Source organism: Ceratotherium simum, chromosome 20 (assembly GCF_057802395.1).
Source record: "Ceratotherium simum simum isolate JZ-2026a chromosome 20, ASM5780239v1, whole genome shotgun sequence".
NCBI classification, from domain to species: domain Eukaryota; kingdom Metazoa; phylum Chordata; class Mammalia; order Perissodactyla; family Rhinocerotidae; genus Ceratotherium; species Ceratotherium simum.
In genome coordinates this window covers 48,241,029-48,264,280 of record NC_141919.1, presented here as the reverse complement: position 1 = coordinate 48,264,280, position 23,252 = coordinate 48,241,029, and positions in this window count along the sequence as shown.

The following is a 23,252-nucleotide window of genomic DNA, read 5'->3' as shown; positions in this document are numbered from 1 at the left end:
GGTGTTATCCTTGGCCCCCTTTGCCTCTGACACCATCATTGTATCATTCCACGATCTGTTGAACATAAGTCCTGGTGGCCCATACAATTCTAGTAGGCCTCCATCTCCCAGGTGTCCACATGGGATTGAGAAGTAGGTCTACTTGTGTATGCTTCTTCGTCAGGAGTTCTATCACCATCCCTATTGACACTAACTCCCAGGGGGAGAAAATGCAGGCCCCTCCTCTAAAATCCTGACACCAATAAGCCTTTGATTTCTCTGCTTTTGTTTTTTATTTCCCCAATAGCCCAGAGAAATACGTTATTCCATAGCTGAAGGGAAGGGGATCAGGGCAAATGACTTAATTTTTCTCCTTAACATATCTATTCTATAATTAGAAAATTATTTTTTAAACTAAAATTTAATATTTGATGCTTTTTTTTCCTGATTCTTCTCTAATTATTAACTTTTGGGGCAAAGCAAGGCATCATGCCAAGTGGCCCAGAAAGGAAAAAACATCACCACTTAAAAGGAGTGTTGTTAGAGAAAATATGTATATTGTTTATTATTTTATATTATTACATTACATTTATTATTATTAACACTGTGTCAATTCTTTTTTAACAATTTAGAATTTATCATTGTTTTAAAGGCCATCACCCTATTACTACCCTTCTCTAAAAAAATCCTACTAAGCTATTTTAGACAACACTTCTTTCTTTCTTTCTTTCTTTTTATGTTTTGTGAGGAAGATTACCCCTGAGCTAACATCCAATGCCAATCCTCCTCTTCTTGCTGAGGAGGATTGGCCCTGGGCTAACATTCGTGCCCATCTTCCTCTACTTTATATGGGATGCCGCCACAGCATGGCTTGACAAGCGGTGCATCGGTGCACGCCTGGGATCCGAACCTGCCAACCCCGGGCCAAAGTGGAGCGCGCACACTTAACAGCTATGCCACCAGGCCGGCCCCATAGACAACATTTGTTTTTAGGGCTATATTTTTAATTCAATGTAAATCTCTCATACTATAGCTAAAACTCATTTCCTTCAGGACAGGAATAAATATATCTAGCTGGTTTACTTTTAAATTCCATCTCATCCAAATTATCTTTTTAAAGTATCCTTTTTTCTTTTCCACTAGTATTGTTTATTTATTAAATGAGTCTTTAAACTTGAAAAACAAAAGTTTAGAAATTAGAGGGAATTTTGTTAGAATATTTGTCAACATTAAATTTGCATGACCCTCCCAATAAACATGACAAATTTCTTCTCTTTAGCTAGGGTTTGACTCTTTTTTCTATTGTTTTCATGTAACAATAATATATTTCCTTTCTTTTTTTTTGTGCTATTTAATACATATAAACTTATGAGCTGTCTATTGGGAATTGTATTTTCTTTTCGCAGCTGGGACAACGTAGAAGAAGGAAAGTATTCTGAACATCATTACTCTCCAAAGCATTCAGACAGCATAAGTAATATTTGCTCTCAAATTAAATTTTGTTGGCGTTCTCCACAAGCTGCTTGTCTTTGTAAGTGCCTCAGTGAGAGTTTACTTCAGGCTTAATATCAGAATTTATTCTGCATATACGCCCATGCTTTCTACATGGTTAGTGAAGTGCTCCTGTGGAGGGACTCCTGGGATTTTTAAGGGAAAAAGCCTTTAGATAATGTGAAAATAATAAAGCTCATTGTCTATAAGTTTAAGAATGACTGTCATGGTCCATTACATCTCCAGAATATTCCAAGACTTGAGATTCCTCTCATTTTCCTGTCCTCAGATGCCATCTCACAAGGTGATAGTAACCTGTTTTCCTACTTTCAATTGAATTTTGTCTGAAATAAGTAATTCGTGTTACATACAGAGGTCAGTAGTTTCTGGAATAAATGTAATTGCCATACATGCATTTTAAGAGTCAGCGGATGCTAAATATAAGAAAAGCTGCCAAAAAATACTGGCTATTCCCAAAATTTTGCTAGAACTCTCTCAGGGGCATTAAACTGAGATTGTAAAGTGATGGTTCAGAATTCTCGCCAATATTGGAGCAGCTAGGGTTTCTCCCCAAAGAGAGGCTAAGCTTTTCCCCTGAGCACCTTCACGTTGTTTCCAGAGCTCTCTCTATACCAGGCTTCTTGCTGAACAATTTTTAAGGTCAAAATGTTTCATTTCTGAATTGCTAAACCTCTGGAGAGCATTGCCACATCAAGAACAAGACTCTTACGTTCATGAAGGATAAAGGGGCTCGTCAGCTCAAATGATGCGACCTAGGACTGAAAAACCTTAGCTTCCTCTGGAGACTAAATGCAGATTCATGGTTGGTTGTTTGGGATCAAACTCATAAACGCCAAAATGTTCAGGGATTAAAAGACATATTGTAGACAAATAGTTCCTCCTAGGTCTTGTTTTAATGACAAATCCCAAATGTTAGTTGTCAAACACATTTTATACCCTTCATCTAAGTCTTACATATCACTTATATTCCAAACATAATTAAACACATTCCTCATCTCTCCTGTGCTTGAAGGAACAGAAATAGACCTACTTCCCTCATTTTCCCTAATCTACAGAATTAACCAAAACTAAAGTGCTTTTTCCGAAGTAGCACCTCTTCTGTTTTTACATAAATTTGAATAGAAAATTCAAGCTTAATATGCATAATTGCAATTTACTTACAAATTTTATATTAAATTGTTTTTATTTTATATTGCTCTGTTTTCTGATTACCTGATAACACTTATTTTTAATTTTTTATCCATATTATTTCAACATATTAATACCAAACGTTTTATCCATATTATTTTAATTTAGTAATACCAACTAATCTCTTAAATTATTGAAAAGGTTTTTAGTCCTAGGAATAATGAGTTCATGCTATTATATTTTTTCAAAATTTTATCAGAATACAGAAAGCTACATTCTGTGTTGAGCATTGTTGACCATGGCCAGAGGTCAATCAACGCAGATTTTCCCTGGCTTGCCTCCCTCAGTCAATTTTGTTTTCATGTTTTAAAGGTAGTAGGAGTTCCTAGGCAATTTGCTCAGTGTAGATAGTGACACGGATGCAGAGGGACATGAAAAAGACGACCCAGAAAGAAAATATGAAGTATTTTCTGAACATCTTAAGACTACATAGGTTTTTGGAAGACTAAGACTAGATCCAAAGCACAATCATCTAATTTTGGCAACTTCTACTGGCACAGACATCAGCCAATCTGAATTAAACTAATGGGCACAAGGGAAATGTTACTCTAAGAAGCACATAACAAAGTCACTCAGCTGTTGTGAAATAGGTTTGCTGACAACATGGAGTGTCAATTACCCAAGATGTAGCATCAGTGATACAAATGAGACTGAAATACATATGGCTTATAAAGCATTCTTTAAAGGACTGACAATGTTTCTCGGCAGTTAACTGTACTAACTGCAACTTGATAGTATTAATTGCTGTTATTGCTATTGACTACAACTTGATAGCATTAATTGCTTGAAGAGGAAATTGGGAACTATATGATTAAATAAATAACCTCCTTTAAAGAATAAATAGTTTATTTCAATCGATTTCGTGTGTAGACTTTAAAATAGATTGGTAATATTTTCAAGACTATTTTTAAGGAAGTAGTAATTTGAAACAGTTAATAAACAATAAAAATGTAGTTGAAAACAATTTAATTCTCAATCACAGCTAATTTCAAAAGTATAGAAATACCATCTCAATAGTTAGAAGAAATAGCAACAATGCCCATTATTTCTTATGCAAAATAGATTCTGTTAGTGCATTTATTTGGTTTTAAATTATATTTTTTAAATTTGATTTCCAAACAGGGAACATTATAAAGAATATGAGATTTCACAATAGTTAAAGATAATAAGAAAAAAATAAGAGCAGTTAGTTCTTATATCAAAAGCCTTCTACATTATTTCTTATTAGTCCAATTTTCTAGTTTTACAATGTGTCCCTCTTTTACAAAGTCACAGTTGATTTAAGATGTTCAGTTAGTGTAAGATCTGGGTTAATTATAGCTACATGCAAATGTGGTAATAGTCTGTATAATTGCCATTAGCACAATGTATTATTGTTTGAAACAGAAAGCAGAGTATACAAAATAGATGAGCTTATCTTTAGCATATCAAGTTTCCTCATTCCATTTCGATGACCTTCCTCCTGTTCAGCCCCACGCCATAATCAGGCAACCACTGATCTGCCTTCAGTCACTATAAAAGGGTTTACATTTCCGTATAAATGGAACCATATAGTATTTATGCTTTTTTGACTGGTTTTGATCACTCAGTATAATTATTTTGAGATTCAGCCATGTTGCTACATGTATCAGTATTTCTATTCTTAACACTGAGTACTATTCCATTATGTGCATTTACCACAGTCTGTTTATCAACATCATATTTCTCTGTCAATGGACATATGGATTGTTTCCAGTTTTGGGCTATTACAAATAAATCTGCTTTGCACATTCATGTGTAAGCCTTTGAATGGACATATGCTTTCATGCCTCCATTTCCACTACAAGTGAAATGGCTTGGTATTTGGTAGGAATGTGTTTATTTAAAAAATAAACTGACAAATTGTTTTCCAAAGTGTTTATATATTGTACTTTCCCACCATCAGTGTATAACAGTCGGTATCCCTCCACATCCTCACTGACATTTGAAATGGTCCATCTTTTTAATTTTGGCTTTTGCAGTAGGTATACTGGTATTTCATTGTGGTTTCAACTTGCCCTTCTCTAATGACTGATTATATTAAGCATCTTGCCATGTACTTATTTGCCATCCATATACCTTTACCCATTTTTATTGGATTGTTTATTTTTTACTTTATTTTGAGAGTTCCTTGTATATCCTTGATACAAGGACTTTATCATATATATGATTTGCAAATGTTTCTCCAGTCTGTGACTTGAACTTTAATTCTCTTAACATTCTCTTTCAAAGAGCAGAGGCTATTAATTTTGATGAACTTCATTTTATCAATTTGTGTTTCATCAATTGTGCTTTTGACAACAAATCTAAGAAATCTTTGCCTAACTCGAAGGTCGCAAAGATTGTACCCTATGTTTTCTTACAGAAATTATATAGTTTTAGAGTTTATATATAGGTATATTATTCATTTTGAATTCTTTTGTGTGTATTATGTAATGTCTGGATTGAAGTTCATTTTTTTGCAATGTTCTATTGTTCCAGAAGCATTTGTTGAAAAGACTATCCATTTTGCTACGTACGTTTTGAAGATTTGTTACTGGATGCATAAATGCTTAGGATTGCTTTGTCTATTTGCTGAATTGACCCTTTAAATATTATGAGATGAACTTTATCTTTGGTAATATCCTTTGATCTGAAATTTACTTTGATATTAACATACTTACTCCAGCTCTCTTGTGACTACTGTTAACATCATATACTTTTTTCATATTTTTACTTGTAACCTAATTTTGTTTTTCTATTTAAAGAGACTTTCTTGTAGGCAGCATATAGTCAATTCTTGCTTTTTTATCCAGTTTGACAATCTCTGCCTTTTAATTGGGCACTTAGATCATTTTACCTTTAATATAGCTTTTGATATGATTAGGCTTAATTCTACCTATTCTATTTTTTCCCTATCTGTCCCATAAGTTCTTTGGTTAATTGAGTATTTTTTATGATTCAATTTTACCACCTTTGTGGCTTAGTAGATATAACATTTTTTTTTTAATTTTAGTGGTTGTTTTAGGGTTTATAGTATACAACTTTAACTTATCGTGGTTTAGCTTTAAGTGATAATAAACCATTCTACATATAACATAAGAACACTACCACAGTATATTTCCATTTCTCCCCTCCTAACCTTTCTGTTATGATTGCCATATGCTTAAATTCTATGTGTATTAGAAACCCCATATTATATTGCTTTTATTTTTGTTGAAACACTTATACTCCAAAGACATTTAAATGATAAGAAAAACAATCATATATTTACCCATGTATATACTATGTCTTGTGTTGTTTGTTTTCTTGTTCATATTCATATATCCATTTGGTATCATGTTTCTTCTGCATGAAGACTCCTTCAATATTTCTTACAATGGTGATGGTTTTTTTTCAGTTTTTGTATGCCCGAAATAGTCTTCATTTTGCCTTCATTTTAAAAATATATTTTTATTGAGCATAGAATTCTAAATTACATTGTGTTTTCCTTTAAGTATTTTAAAGATGTTGCTCCATTGTCTTTTCACTTCCACTGTTTCTAACAAGAAATCTACTCTCATCTTTATTTTTTTGTACATTCTGTGCCTTTTTTCTCTGGCTACCTTTAAGATTGTCTCTTTATCTCTTTTTCACTGGTTTTGAGCAATTTGATTTTGATGTGTCTTGGTGTAGTATCATTCACGTGTCTTACAGTTAGAGGTTTTGCTCTCCCATCTCTCTCTACTCTCTTAGGAGACTATATATATTTCACAACTTGAAATTTTACCACAGTTAATTGAATCTTTGCCTTTTTTTTCCCTGAGAGGAGGATCTTCTTTCTGTGTTTATTTCACTTTTGATCATTTTTCTTCCTATTTAATCAAGTTTCCTAATATTTTTTCCTGTCTAATCTGCTGTCTCCCAACATTGTACTTTTCATCTCAGACATTGTAGTTTTCATCTCTAGAATTTTGATTTGGGTTTTTGTGTGTGTGTGTGTCTGATGGAGATTGGCTATGAGCTAACATCTGTTGCCAATCTTCTTCTTTCTGCTGAGGAAGATTGGCCATAAGTTAACATCTGTGCCCATTTTCCTCTATTTTTTTTGTATATGGGACGCCGCCACAGCTTGGCTTGATGAGCGGTGTGTAGGGCCATGCCCGGGATCCAAACCTGCGAACCCCAGGCCGCCGAAGCAGAGCATGCAAACCCAACCACTACACCACCGGGCTGGCTCCTGGGTATTTTTTAATATATAGTTCCTTTCTCTACTTAGTATGTTCTATCTTTACTATAGCTTTTTGAACAATTGGAATACAATTGTAATATCTGTTCTAATGACAACACAGACCTAATCTAATATTTCTGAAACCTGTGTTACTTTTGAGTTGGTTTTGATGGATTAATTTTTCTCCTCATTATGGGCCATATTCTTCTTTTTCATCACAAATTTGGTATATTTTATTGGATTTCGGATATTGTGAATTTCGCCTTGTTGAGTGTTGGATATTTTTTTATCCCTTTAAATATTCTTGAGCTCTGTTCAATAGGGCAGTTAAGTTACTCAGAAAAAGTTTGATCTTTTCAGGTCTTGCTTTTAAAATTTGTTAGGTGTGAATGAAGCAGCGTTTTGTTTAGGGCTAATATTTTCCCACTACTAAAACGAGATCATTGTGAGTCTTGCTGATTATGAACAGTTCCATTCTGGCTGGTGGAAACAGGTGCTATTCCCAGTGCCTTTGGGATGTTTGATTCCCCAGCCACTGTTGTTTAACAGGCATGTATGCGTTGATCACTATTCTGTTGAATACTTGAGGGGTTCCCTCTGCAGATTTTCACAGTTCTCAGTCTGTGCACCTCTCTACTCTCCATTACTCTGCTATCTGATCTCTACCCACTTGTCCCACCAGATAATCAGTTTTGTCTCCTTAACTCAGGGAAAACACCAGGATCCATCAGCACCCCTACCTCCAAAGCCCTTCATGGCAACTGGAAACTCTCTCCAGGCAGTAAGCCAGAGTCATTGTAGAGCTCACCTTGTTTGTTGGTCATATATCTGGGATTACTGTGATTTGTTGCCTGAAGTGCAGTGTTTTGCAAACTGTTGTTTCATTTATTTTGTATGTTATTTTAGTTGTTTCATGTGTAATGATAAATCCGATCTCTGCTATTCCACCTTGATTTGAAACAGAATCCTCATATCAATTAATTTCAATAACCTTTGAAAGTGACACCTATAATAGAAAAGTAATTTACAGAGTGAACTAATAGTCTAGCCAGAACTTTGCCTTTTATTCTAGGGTACACATCTGTGATGGCTAATTTTATATGTCAACTTGACTGGGGTAAGGAATGCCCAGATAGCTGGTAAAATATTATTTCTCAGTTGTGTCTGGGAGGGTTTTTCTGGAAGAGTTTAGCATTTAAATCAGTAGGATGAGTAAAGAAAATCACCCTCACCAATGAGGGTAGGCGTCATGCAATCTGTTGAGGGTCTAAATAGACCAAAAATGCTGAAGAAGGGGGAATTTGCTCTTTGCTTATCGGAACATCTTACCCTCAGACATCTTTACTCCTGGATCTTGGGGCTTTTGGACTCCATCTGGGACGTAGACCATCAGCTCCCGTGATTCTCAGGCCTTCAGACTCAGACCGAACAACATCTCCAGCTTTCTTGCTTTTCCAGCTTACAGGGGGCAGACCATGGGACTTCTTGGCTTCCATAATTACATGAGCCAATTCCTATAATAAATCTCCTCATAAATATCTATTTATCTATATATGTATATACCCTATTGGTTACTCTGGAGAACCCTGACTAATACAATATCTTGATCACACCTTGCTTTTGAAAGAATAAGAATTTGGGAGGATTCTTTATGGGAGTAAAGAACTGATCACGCTGAGGGATTAAGCATGATAAAAATTCTAGGAAAGTTATTGTACCAGGAAGCTGAAAAGTGAAGAAATTTGGTGTGATGTGAAATGAAAATAAAATATACTAGCAAACGAATAGAGGAGGAAACACACACACAGAAACTCAGGAAATTATCTTAAATTTTGAAGCTGCTGAATCTATTGCCTTTGTTTCAAATATTCATGAATATAATGAAGGAGAGAAGATCCAAGTATAAGGGCTTTCTCCAAGTCCTATGGAACCCATCTTCAGAGGGGAAAATGGGGTGTCACTTTTTGGAGATTGTAGCAGGATTTAACTAGCAACACATGTTCTCAAGAACTCTTCAGTTTGAGAGCTCTTCTAAGAGTGCCCACATTGGGCACTCCTTTATGTGACCCCAAATCTGTTTTGTGCAATTGAAATGACCTAATGAAATAACAGAAAACTTTAATATAATCCATACTACTCTTAAATTATTACTTCTAACATACTGTCCTAATGTTGGGATAGGATTTTTAAATAATTATTTTAATATTTATTATTAAAATTATTATTTAGATTGAAAGAAATTAATTTGTCATGGTCATGAATTCTCAAAATATTGATATTTAAGAAATTATCTCATTATATATATAAAAGCAAAACAGCTACTTCAAAAATAAAAACGGGAAATTCTATGGAAAAATTATTATATATACCACTTTTAAAAAATTTATGTGGTTTTTCTAGGGATTTGGATGTATATTTTAACTTATTACAGTGACCTAAAATTTATATCGTTCTAAATCCTGTATAGTGTAAGAGCCTTTCAAGTATAATTTCTATATCTTACCTCATATTATCTATTATTGTGATGCATTATACTCTCAAATATTATAATCTCCACAGTATAGAGTTACTATTATAATCAACTATCTTGAGAACAATGAAAAAGAATTGGTTTTTTTAATTCTTATTTTTATCCTTTCTTGTGCTCTTTATCTCCTCATGTAGTTTCAATTTCCATCTGTTTTTATACTCCTTTTGCCTTAAAAAATTCCTTTAACATTTATTTTAGTGCAAATTAGTTGGCAATGAACTCTTTCAGCATTTATTTCTCTGAAAATGTCTTTATTTCATTGTTATCTTTGAGCTATATATTCCGTGGGTATAGAATTCTGTGTTGACTTTTTTTCTTTCAGTTCTTTTAAGATTTTACATCATTGGCCTCTGGCTTGCATAGTTGCGGACAAGCAGGTCATTTTGATGTTTATTTTTTGTTTAATCCTCAGGGTAATGTTCCTTTTTTTCTGTGGCTGAATTCAAGATATTTTCTTTATCTTTGGTTTCAGCAGTGTATAATTATTCTCAATGTGTTTAATTTAATTTTTTTATTAATCTTTCTTGGAGGTTCTCTGAGTTTATTGGATCTATGATTTGTTGTCTTTCAATAATGTTCAAAATTCTCAGGCATCTCTTCAAATATTTTTTTTCTGTCTCATTCCCTGTGATTTTTCCTTCTGGGATTCCAATTAAATATATGTTAGTCTATTTCATATTATCACTCAGTTCTTGGATTCTCTGGGTTTTTTGTTTTGTTTGTTGTGTTTTGCTTTGTTTCTTTTCCCCTTTATGCTTTAGTTTCAATAATTTGTATGGACTTATAAAATTTACTGATTCTTTCCTCAGCTCTGACTAGTTGGCTAATGAGCTTGCTGGTAAGTCTTCATCTCTGCTGTGATATTTTCATATTTTTTAGCATTTGCATTTGACATTTATTTTTTCCATCTCTGCAGAAATTTCCCGTTTGTCCTCTAAGGTGTCTATTTTTTTCCCTAGATCCTTTAACATTTTAATCATTATTATTTTAAAGTATTTGCATGTGAGTTCCAACATCTGGGATATCTCTGAGTCTACTTTTGTTTATTTCTTTCTCTCTTGACAATACTTGTTTTCTTTTGTTTTAACTTGCTTTTATGTGATTCTCCTAATTTCTAAAAGAATGCAGAGCATCAGGTGCAACAGAATAGTAAACCATGAGATAATTATTTATGCCCACAGTTTTTCTTTATTATTACTATTATTATTTTTATTTTCATTGTGCTGCTAGTATAGGCAGGGACAAGGGTTGAGTTAATATATTCCTCGTTGACCTGGGTTGGGTTTTGCTGTGGTTGTTCTAACATGCAGTGAACCAAATCGTTAAAATTCCTCCAGCAATAGGCTGCTACTATCTTGTGCCTAGCGAGGGGCCTGAAGCTCTGATGTGTATATGTCAGCGCTCCTATTGCACTATCAGCTTTCAGCAGTCTCTGCACACCAGTGTCACAGAGGGGGTCTCTCTGTGAGACCCACATTCTGGCTCCTCCTCCAGCCATAGAACACCATTGCTTGTGACTAGACACAAAACTCATGTTGGAGGCAGGAGGATGATTAGTGGCCCTTGTGAGGCAGCTTCAGGGTGAGATTCAGAGGTGGGGCATTCTCAGCACTTCCTAACTCTCACTCCCATGGGATCCAAACCCTGCCTTTTATCTGTATTGGGTTTTTGCAAGAAATACTTCCTTGCCCCTCCTCCCTTCTCAGAGGTAATAAGCCTCTGCTTTGTGTCATTGCATGTTTCCTACCCCACACATAGGGGCAAACAATTCTACTCCTTCATTAGGAGCAGCGTACCTTTGCCTAAGACCACTGGCTGGAGATTTTCCCACCCTCCACAGCACTAGCACATCTCTGCATTTATTAGTTCAGGATCCTGGGCCCAAAAATATTCCCTGTCCCTCTGATGGTACAGAAGTATTTTGCTTCCACATGTCCCTCTAGAAGCAGTGATCCTTTGCCTGGACCCCTGGCCAGGGGAAGGGAGGGTAACGTTGGGTTTCTTGAGCTTCTCTAAAGGCTGATGTGTTTTCTCCTGCCTATATCTCTGAAACAGTGGGTTTTTGCCTGGGTTCCTGGTACCAGATAATTTTCTGCCCCTCACTCAGAGACTTATGGTTTTTGAATCCTAGGACAGAGCATATGTTCATGTAATTGCGTATTTTATGCCTTCATTCTTCTTATTTCAATAGTGATGAGTTGAATCAGATCATTATTTCCAATTTAAGCCTCTTGCAACTCTAGGATTAAGTTATTTTTCTTAAGTTCCAGTTTGGCATTTCTGCACTAAATCACGTGCAGATAGTCATCAATTATGTGAATAAAGTGTTTTGGTCGATGTATTTGAGATATTAACCTTCTTAGCACCATATGGCACTGGTTCAAAATGTAAAATCCTGTCTAAACTTAACAAAAAAATGGCTCTTGAAACTATTGTCTCTCTTAGACAAAACACCACTCTTAATGCTTATCATTTCATGCCTAGATTCTTATAATCACACACCTGACCTTCCTCATTTCATGTTCTCTCCCTTCAAAACATTTCCTTAAATATTACTTTGACTGATTAGTCTCTTTTGAACCATTATAGACTATGTTTCCCTCACAAACTCATCAGGGTCAATCCTGCCTTTAGATTCTTTCTTGGAATTTTCATCCCTTTCAAATCCCAGTTGAGCTGAAAGATTTCCAATAAATCCCTCTTATATCACCAAGGCCTATTTCATTTCTCTGTCTTTTTGTTGAAGTTTATTTATGAATTCTGATATTAAAATACTCATGCATAATTTGTTTTCTCAATCTGAGTATAAAATATTTTCATTCTGAGTATAATAGTACCCTAACACGAAAACACGAATTTCTAGAGATAGTTAAATGTCTTATGTATTTTTTACAGTCACCTGCAGCCTAGTATGAGGAGAATAACAGCATCATCATTATTATAACCCAATTTTTCTGCTTGTACTAAAAACAGTGGTAAGTATTTATTGATAAATTACTAGATGCCAGACACTATGATTCATCTGATATACATCATATTTTAAGAACTAAATAACTAGGTACAGTTATTATTCCTATTTTATAAATAAGACTATTCATTCTAAGAGATGTTGAGTAATTTGGCCAAATAGCATAGGGAAAATTGGAATTCTGAAATTATTGCTGTGCTGGACATATGATGATAGAAAATCAATGCTTCCCAAATGTACTTATCAAGCCATCATAAGTGTTAGGAGGCATCTGGGTTGCTAGGCTCAAGTTGAATATAACTCTGAGGTTGTCGATCATGTGGGATAAAGTTTTCTATATCATATACTTCAACCTATACGCTTGATTTAAGATGACATATTGAGATTTTAAGTCAGCTCAAATACTTCAACAAATTAAATTTCTTCTTCAACATTCTGTTTGTGTTGAGGATACAAATGCTAAATAATACGGTTGGCCCTCTGCAGCCACGGGCCTCATAGCCACAGGTACAACCAACTGCAGATCATGTACTATGTTTATGATCCGGGGTTGATTGAATCCATGGATGTGGAACCCGCCGATATGGGGGGCCGACTAAGGGACTTCAGCAGCTGTGGATTTCGGTATCCGCAGGGGTCCTGGAACTAATCCACCACAGATACGGATGGATGACTATATCTCTAATTTTAATTAGATTAACAAAAATAGTTCTGATGTTTAGTTACAATAACAGAAGACGCCATACTTTTTCTTCTCTTTCTCTCTCTCGTTTTTCTAGGTTCTTTAGAATCCTATAGGTATGGAATATTTTTGGAGCTCAGCAAGTAATCAGTCCTGAGAATTAAACCAAATACCCAAAGGAACTGCCTTACCTAGGATGAAATATTTTACTATTGTGATTTCAGGTTAAAATAGCTAACTACAGTTTATAGAGCTTTTATACTGATACACAGGTACTAGAAAGGAAAGGGTTCCAGATTGCAGTCAGGAACCTCAACCATCTATACTCATGGGAGCCCTTGGGAGCTTGGACACCCACAGATACATCTGAAGAGAAGTTGCGAAGGTTATCACTTTGGGAAAGATGCTTAAGGCCCTTTCGTGTTTCTCTATTTTCCCCCAAAAGGGTTTTGCACTTGAATGTTTCACTTGAAGAAAACAAGTGTCAAGATCTTCTTGTAAGTGATTTTTTTTTTTTTTGTGAGGAAGATCAGCCCTGAGCTAACTACCATGCCAATCCTCCTCTTTTGTTTTTGTTGAGGAAGACTGGTCCTGAGCTAACATCTATTGTCAATCCTCCTCCTTTTTTTTTCTCCCTTTTTCTCCCCAAGCCACAATAGATAGTTGTATGTCATAGTTGCACATCCTTCTAGTTGTTGTATGTGGGACACCACCTCAGCATGGCTGGACAAGCGGTGCCTCGGCGCGTGCCCAGGATCTGAACCCGGGCCTCCGGTGGCAGAGTGTGTGCACTTAACCACTAAGCCACGGGGCCAGCTGGTAAATGATTTTTATATTTCAAAATGAGGAGCAAAGCTTTATTCCATGTTTAATTTATTTATATAACATTATTGCTAAGATTTTATGCCCAATGCATTTTTTTTAAATCCTGTAAAGGCAGATGACATGATTTATGGAGAACCAGTTGCCTCTTAGGTAGTTTAGAAAGAACTTAAAAAGAAATGGTCCCCCAAAAAGCTTCTTAAATCTTGTAAAATTCTGTGTCATTAACTCAAGTTTGTATAGCATCTCATTAAATATATATATAAACAGAAGTTTAGTGATTTATTTGAAATGCTGAATTCTTATTAGGAAAAATATGCTATCAGATAAGGATATCAGCTTAACATTATTTGAATTGCGTCCTATTAATTATTTTGTTTTGTTTTCTCTAATGTTTTACTTATATGGGCTCTATGACAATGGAATGTTGGTCTACTTAATGGTGCTTTTCCACACTTCCATTACTAGAAATAAGAATATGGTAATAAAAATAAACAAAATTGGCCAGTTTTATACATTTTCCCTAACAAATCTCATTGAAAATGGGAACTATTTATAGCCTTCTTTTATTCTACCTTGGTAAGTCTTAGACTACCTTATCTGAAATGAGGGCTCTTGAAATTCTAAATATGTGCAAACGTAAAATATCATCACCAAACTCTATAAAATATGTTCTATTTCTATGCTGGCTTTGTATTTTTTTATTCTGTTTAAATATACATTGTCTAAAATTTACTTTTTAAATTATTTTTAAGTGCACAGTTCTGTGGCATTAAGTATATTCACATTGTTGTTTAACCATCATTGTTATCTCCAAAGATATCTCCCCCATTCATCTCCAAAGCTTTTCTTCTTCTCCAACTCAAACTCCATTGCCCATTAAACACTAACTCCCCATTCACCCCTTCCCCTAGCTCCTGGAAACCACCATTCCGTTTTCTGTCTCTATAATTTGACTAATCTAAGTAATTCATGTAAGTGGAATAATACAATACTTTTTCCTTTGGTAACTGGCTTGTTTCACTTAACATAATTCAAGGTTCATCACCATTGTAGCATACGTCACAATTTCCTTTCTTTTTAAAGTTGAATAAAATTCCCTTGCAGGTGTATACTATATTTTGTTTATCCATTCATCTGTCAATAGACACTTGGATTGCTTCCATCCTTTGGCTATTATGAATGCTGCTGCTACGAACATGAGTGTACAAACATCTGTTTGAGTCCCTGCTTTCATTTCTTTTTGATATGTATTTAAATTTTAGTACAAAGTAAAATACACAACGTTTTGAAAGTGTCTTAAAATAAAAAGAGCAACAGGTTAGTAAAATAGTTGAAAGTAGGTTATAGGAAAAAAAGAGGATGAATTAAACCAAAAGTCAATAATAAGTATAAAAGAATTTCAAGAGGAGGAAGAAAGAATGAGAATATCAGCACAGAATTAAAAAGTGGTTAGAGCAATATATAGATAATTTCATATGTAGTCACGAGATAGGCAGGAAGCTAGATATGAGCTGTGAGCAAGGTCACTCCACCAGGTGTAGCATCCTAATTACCTGGCAGCGGCTCTTCAGACATACAGCACTCCCCCTGACCCTGATCAAGAGCAGCCCCGAGCCTCATTATACCCTCGTTTGCATTGGGGTTTTGACGCGCCTGCGGGGGATCCCCGCCATGACAGTTCTGGAGATGCCTATGTAAGGAAAAAAATCTCCCCCTCCCGATGTGGGGGTGGAGACAATGCCCCGATTGGCACACGTTCCAAGACCCTCACCTGCTCCCGGGACCCAGCCTTCCAAAGCCACCGACCACTGCAACTTCGGTGCAGTTGCTCCCCTCAAGCCTGCCCGCCCCTTCGCTTGGGGGTGTACTTTCATTTTGCTAACAAATCCTCCTCTGTTAAAACTTCAGCTGTGTATCTGCTCTCAAATTCTTTTGTGTCTGTGGACCAAGAATCTGGGACCCCAACCCACCGATCTGACAGGTGTCAGTGATAGTCACATATCTGCCTATGAGCTAGTATTTATATTCCTCTACGATTCCAGTTCTCTAAAAGTATGTGCAATTTGAAAGTTTTGGCATGTTGTTAAATAAACTGAAACATGACTTGTATTTGGATATATCATCCTTGAGAGCAAGCTGAGAGGTATCGAGCACAGTTATGAATTAACATGACAGCAGAGTCAGTCTCCCAAACTTAGAAAAAAAATACATATATACCTGGTTTTGAGGCTCAATTATATCATCCAATTAAACTGTCATTTCACACTACCTGGCAGTGAACAATAAGAGAAAAAACTTAAAACAACAATAACATTTACAGTAGTGTCAAAATGTATAGTACTTAGGGATGAAACTGAAAAAGATGGGAAACATCTAGTCACTAAAAACTAGAAAATATTGCTGAGAGAAATTAAAGACAATTTATGTGGGTTCACATGTCATAAGACTCAATATTGTTATGATATCAAATCTTCCCAACTCAATCCATAGCAATTCCAGTGAATATCCTAGCTCATTTTTCTTTTTATAGAAATTGACAAGCTGATTCTAAAACTCACACAGAAATGCAAAGGACCTAGAATACTAAATCGCTTTGAAAGAGATCAAATTTAGATGACTAACACCACCTGGTTATGAGACTTATTGTAAAGCTACAGTAATCAAGCCAGTGTGGTACTAGCAGACCAACAGACAAATAGACAAAAGGAACAGCATAGGGACCAGAAATGGATGCATATATAGATGGATGCTGATTTTCAATAAAGATTCAAGAGCAATTCATGGCATCAGGATAATATTTTAAACAAATAATGCTGAAACAATTAGCTATGCATATGCAATATATATTTATCAGTGCTTCACACCTGGGAAGCATAAATGAAAGGAGATTACAGAGGGGAACTAGGAAGGTTTTGGGGTGACAGACATGTTCATTATCTTGTTTGTGGAGTAATTGTTTAATGGGTGTATACATATGTCAGAATTCATCTAATAGTACACCTTATGAGCAATAGGAACAGCATAGGGACCAGAAATGGATGCATATATAGATGGATGCTGATTTTCAATAAAGATTCAAGAGCAATTCATGGCATCAGGATAATATTTTAAACAAATGATGCTGAAACAATTAGCTATGCATATGCAATATATATTTATCAGTGCTTCACACCTGGGAAGCATAAATGAAAGGAGATTACAGAGGGGAACTAGGAAGGTTTTGGGGTGACAGACATGTTCATTATCTTGTTTGTGGAGTAATTGTTTAATGGGTGTATACATATGTCAGAATTCATCTAATAGTACACCTTATGAGCAATGTGTTATATGTTAATTATACGTAAATAAAGTTGTAAAAATGTCCTCAAGATATACACTTGGCATACACTTTATATGTTTTCCTGTATATAAATGAACACTTCATATATAAAACACAACAAAAGACATGGTTTGTAAAGCAGAAAAAAAATATAAATATAGGCAAGAGATGTTACTAGGATTTTTTTAGTGCATGCTGGGCTTGTCTTGCTACGAAGGGGCATTTGTATGTGTAGCAGCAGTGGAAAGATAAAGATTTTTGTCTGGTAGAGAATCAAATGATTTCTATCCAATGAAACAGATAGCCTCCAAAGCTTACAGCTTCTGGTCCTGTTGGACACTAACCAGCTTTATAACTAACCCCAAAAATCTTATCTGAACATTGGATATAAACAACTAGCTTCTTAAATGTCCCTTGGAATGATTTTAACATGTTACTGGAACCCTCATCATTTAGTGAGTTGAATAATATTTTTGACTTGTGCCTATTTATATATTTTTAGAGGCATAATGTTACCTTTTAGAAAATTTTATTTTAACAAATAAAATAAACAACACCTGAATTTGATCATTTTTAACGTTTCAACTGTAGGGTGACTCCTCGTACACTTTTAAATTAAAATTTTATCAAGGATAGCAAATACACAATAAATTACATTAATAATAAAGAAAACATGACTCTTGAAAAGTGTTAAAAACCAGGTTGGAGCTAGGGTTCCATGCTATGTTCTTTTTGTGTAAAATATCTAATTTAAGGGAGCTTTCTTTGAAGATTATTTGACTCTGTGACACAATAAATAGCATCTTATACTTAAGAAACAGCTACATCACTTAAAAGCATTATAATAAAAATGCCTATATGTATAGATCTACTCTTTTGTCTGAATTTTGATCAGCGAGAGGAATAATAATACTTTTACATTTTTCTGATACCCTGCCAAATTGCAGTGTAATAACATTCACTTTACACATTGGGAAAACCAATTTCAAATTTCCAGCTTCCAGCAGGTTTTCTGTTATGACTTGAACTGCAATATCTTACCAAAAGCCACAGTCCTTACAATTTATGAACCATATATATATATATTTTTTTCTTTAGGCAGCTTGTTTAAAGTGCATGTGAACTCTACTTTCTCATGTTTTAACAAAGACTTTCAGCTTTATGCATTTACTACTAGAAGGTAGGGGTTAAATTGAATTAAACCACTCTCACATATCCCATGATGGAAAAAACCTTTTTTCTCCTTTATCCAGAGCCTAAAATTTCTATTCAAAGAATTTATTTATTCAAACTAGTGTAATATAGTGGTTAAGACTATCGGCTATGGAATAAGACTACATGTGTCAACTCTATAACAACTACAAAAAAGTCTGCAATTTATTCGTTCTCTATATTTAAATTTTTATAATCTGTAATAAAGGTACCTATCAGATAAGTTAGGAAAACTAAGTAAAAATGAATTCCTCTTTCTAGTAGTGTGGCTAACTAAATAACTTGAAATCTATTCCAAACAGAATAAGTACAAACAAAATATTGGATAAAAAATTATATATATATATATGAGTGTATGTATATACTATATATATAAATACATATACTATAAAATATACGTAGTGCGCATAGTTATGTATAATAATGTTTGTGTATGTATAATAATACATTGTGAAGTGGCATCAAATTAAAGAACCTATAGGACCCCAATACAGAGTTACAGAAACCCTTGGAGGTAAGCAAGCTTTCTATACACTTTTATGTTTGAGGAGATCTTGAGCTTCTGCCTTCTTGGCTGCTGGGAGAACTCAGAACAGGATATTTATAAGGTTTCCTCAAATGAAGTGTTTAATACAAAGCTGAGACCTTCAATGGAGTACATTTTTGTGGCAAGATAAATGAGAAATTTACCTAAATCATAGAAAGAGACAGCAGGAAAATGTCTCCACCTTGGAACTGAGTAGGGGAAAATAAATTACTTCTGAAATTTCTAACCTTAAGATACCCCTCACAAGAGATTTTTCGTGCAACTTCACCATACCTAGTCTGAAAAATCTCAAGCAAAAAAATGCATTTAAAATGTCTGCAGTTTGGTAGTGCTTCCAGAATAATAACAGCAAATCTTCTCTGTGGAGGAAAGTTCTCTGTGGAGGAGCTCAACTTCGACCCAGTCCTAAAATAATTCCTGTGGATAAACTTTTAAAGAAAACAATAGCTCACAATTAAAACAACTGCAACAACAACAATTCAACATAAAAGAATCATAGGACAAATATTAAAGAGAGATCTCAGGAACGATAAGACTTCAAGAAAACAGACTTATCAGGCATTAAGTATGAAAACAAATGTGTTTATATGTTCAAAAAATAAAAGAGAAACTTGAAAATATAAGCAGGTACAAGAGCCCATTAAGAATGGCCAAGAAGATTTGAAATAAAGAACCAATTAGAGATTCTTGATATGAAAAACATAATTACCGTAATTAAAAGCACCATGCACAATTCTGCTCCCAAGTAGGATATAGTATATCATAGCATGCCAACATTGCAAATGCAGCTAAAAAAAAGCAAGATAGATTTACAGAAATCACATTGTAGTCCTTAGGGAGCCTACGGTAGGGGGAAGAACTAAATGATTTCAAAATATCAGAGAGAAAAAACTCTTCCAAAATGATATATTATTTTTATGTATGTTTTCCCCTTGGATATTTGCTAATCTCAGGCATCATCTGAAATTTGGTCTTAGTTTGGGAAGACCCCTGATGAGGTTAAGAGAAACCAGCAAAACCTGGGTTGCAAGGGACCAGAATATAAATCACAACAATGTAGCAACTTAAAACTAAATGGTCATTCTTCACTGGTCCTTTGCTGAGTTGTGGATCAGCATGGGAGGCTGGAAAACGAGGGCAAATGGATAGGAAAGGTAGAATGTGATCTCCTGCAGTCGGAACTTAGATAAGAAAACACCGGCCTCCTGCTTCAAGCACATAGCTGGTTTTTCACTCAAGAAATTTGTCAGATTTTGAAACTGAGTGGTCAGGAGTCTGGAGAATTAGACCGAACATTTGAAGGGCAAAATTGTATTTCTCTGTTTTTTATGGCTGCGTCGAGAGAAACCTCTGAACTCAATTAAAACCTAGGAGGATCATATATTAGAAAAAAGGGTAAAGCAGAAGTTCACTAGTCTTCCTAAAACTGCAAATAAAACACAACAAAACTCAGTAACTGACAGTTTTGAGATCGTCAATTCCTCATTGTCTTGATATACGAACGGACCTCCTTGAATGATAACATGATCAAGGGAGTCTTCCATATGCGAAGTCCATCATGCAACCTAACACAACTAGAGGTATAAAGAGGCAAGTAACAATTACTGATAAGTAAGAGGAAATATAAACAATAGAAACAGACCCACACATAACTCAGAGCTTGTATTTAGCAGATAAAGACTTTAAAATAACTATGATTATGTTCATGAAAATATAGAAAAATGGGTAAATTAGATGAATACATTGATCAGTTCAAAAGGAGATTTAATTATATAAGAATATTCAAATAGATAATCTTGAAAAAGCGGTAGAGAACTGTGTCTGATCAGGATGGATTAACTGGTATTAAACTTGACTCCTCTAAACGACAAGAAAATCGGAGAAACATGTATTTTCAAACGTTGGACAGCTGAAAGGCAAAGACAGGGATCTGCTACCTTCTGCCTGGAGGCACTTTCCAGACTTCAGCGCAAGGAGGAGGAAGCTAAGCAGAACATAGCAATCTCATGGAGTTTAAGAGATAAAGTTTGGAGTTTGGAAAGGCAGAGCTAGCTGGATTTTCAGGAAAAAATAATAAAGAAGAGAGAGAGGTACAGAAAAAAATACAAAAAGTTCAGAAATCTACATAGATGCCTTTGAGAATGTTACTTAGAATACTAAGGTGTAATGCATAGAGAGAAACATCACGTAGCTTCACAAAGGACTACATGGGAGCTGTAAACTGAACAATTGAGAATTGTTCACAGGGCTGAGAAACTTTTGAGTTCTAATGAACGCTAAAAATAGCTGGAACTAGGAACTACAAAATCTAAGAATATTCATTATTTAGGACAATTTTGCACATGCTTAATGGACTGCAGCTAATAAAATGTGTAGGAAAATTTTAAAAGATACTTTAAAACAAAGGCCAGTTAAGCTCCCCGTTAGAAGATGTGGGCCATCTAAACAGGGACTTTGTCTTGCTTCCTTGCTGAATCGTCAATAACTTCGATATTGCCTTGTACATAGTAATCACATAGAAATTATTTGCTGCATGAAGCACAAATAACCGTGCTGTTATTTGATATGTGTTCAGTTATGTCCCGTAGTATTATAGACTGTCTTTCCTAGTCTCCATTACCAAATTCCTTAAGAAATTCTCAACTTCTTAAAAACCACTCTCAGAAAAATTAAGTGACTTACCCAGGTCACACAGATATTAATTGAAAACCAAGGTTCAAATTTATGTATCCTGAAACCTTATCTAGAAATGTTTCACTGAGTTACGCTTTCATATTAGATTGCATTATGTGTACGTTTATCAATAAGCACAATCCAAACCATGGGTTCCCCTAACAACCACATCCAAAGCAAAGTGGTACTTTGAGCCTATCAATATGGTCATTCAGGAACACATGAAAAGCCTATTTCAAATTAGTGCATGTGATGATGTTTGGCTAAAACGCTTGCATTTTCCATATATCCTATAGAAGATAAACTTGTAATTCACTTCTCGACTTGCCTTTATAAGTCTTCATGTTCCATTATCAAGTCAATAAAACTTGCTTGATGATGTTTCACATGAGAGGCACTCTTGCTTTTTCACATCATAAGTTAGTTATTGTTGACAATCTCCTCTAATTATGACATCAGTTGAATTTTCCTATTTGTTATTCATTAGGAAAACACCACATATTGTAAACCTAATTTAAAAAATTAAAAATATATACGTAGGGGCTGGCCCAGTGGCGTAGTGGTTAAGTTCGCATGCTCTGCTTCTGCAGCCCAGGGTTCGCAGGTTGGGATCCCAGGTGTGGACCTACGCACTACTCATCAAGCCATGCTGTGGCAGGAGTCCCACATGTAAAGTAGAGAACGATGGGCATGGATATGAGCCAAGGGCTGATCTTTCTCAGCAAAAAGAGGAGGGTTGGCAACAAATGTTAGCTCAGGGCTAATCTTCCTCACTAAAAAACAAAAACAAAACAAAACAAACTATATATATATATATATATATATATATATATATATATATATATGTAGACTTTGTTTAGCAAATTATTACAAATGCTATAGTCTGGAGTACCTAATAAATGCAATTTCCATTTTTAATAGTTAAATGAATTCAAATATTTAAAAAATCCATGCAAACTAGGTGTAAGAAGAAAAAAAGACAAACTAAATATGTATCTAAAATTTTGATTGGCTCCCTTTAAAAAAATTATATAATCATAATTGAGAACTGCCATATGTATTAATGCAAAAGTGACTTTAAGAACCCCCCCCCCCCCAATAAACTAGGAGAGCAGGTTGAGTACAATGGACATAACAGCTATCTCTAACTAGTGCATGTGGCTCGACACCCAGAGTGACGTTTTAGGCACTCATGTTCTGTTTCTGCAATGATATCTTCTCCATTTTACTGCCCAAATATCTCTCAAGATGTTCTTTTCTCTCCACTCTTTTTTTCTTCCTTCTTTTTAAGATTGTCTCCATTTAAGGTTGCTATATTGTTCACCTGGACTATTGCAATAACCATCAACATATTTTTTTGCCTCTAATGTTTGATTTTAATAACTTATTATCTGCACAGCTACCAGAGTTAACTTCTTAAAATTTATAATGCTGTTCTATTGCACAGATCTTTCAACAGTCTTCCATTCCCTATAGATAGCAAGTCCAGACTTCTGGGCAAGGTGGAAATCAGATGTGTCAAATGTTATTTCTGCCTACCTTCCTGATTGTACTCTCTATGAATTACACTTGCTCTATCCTTCCTCTGTAGTTTTCCTGGATTTCTTAGA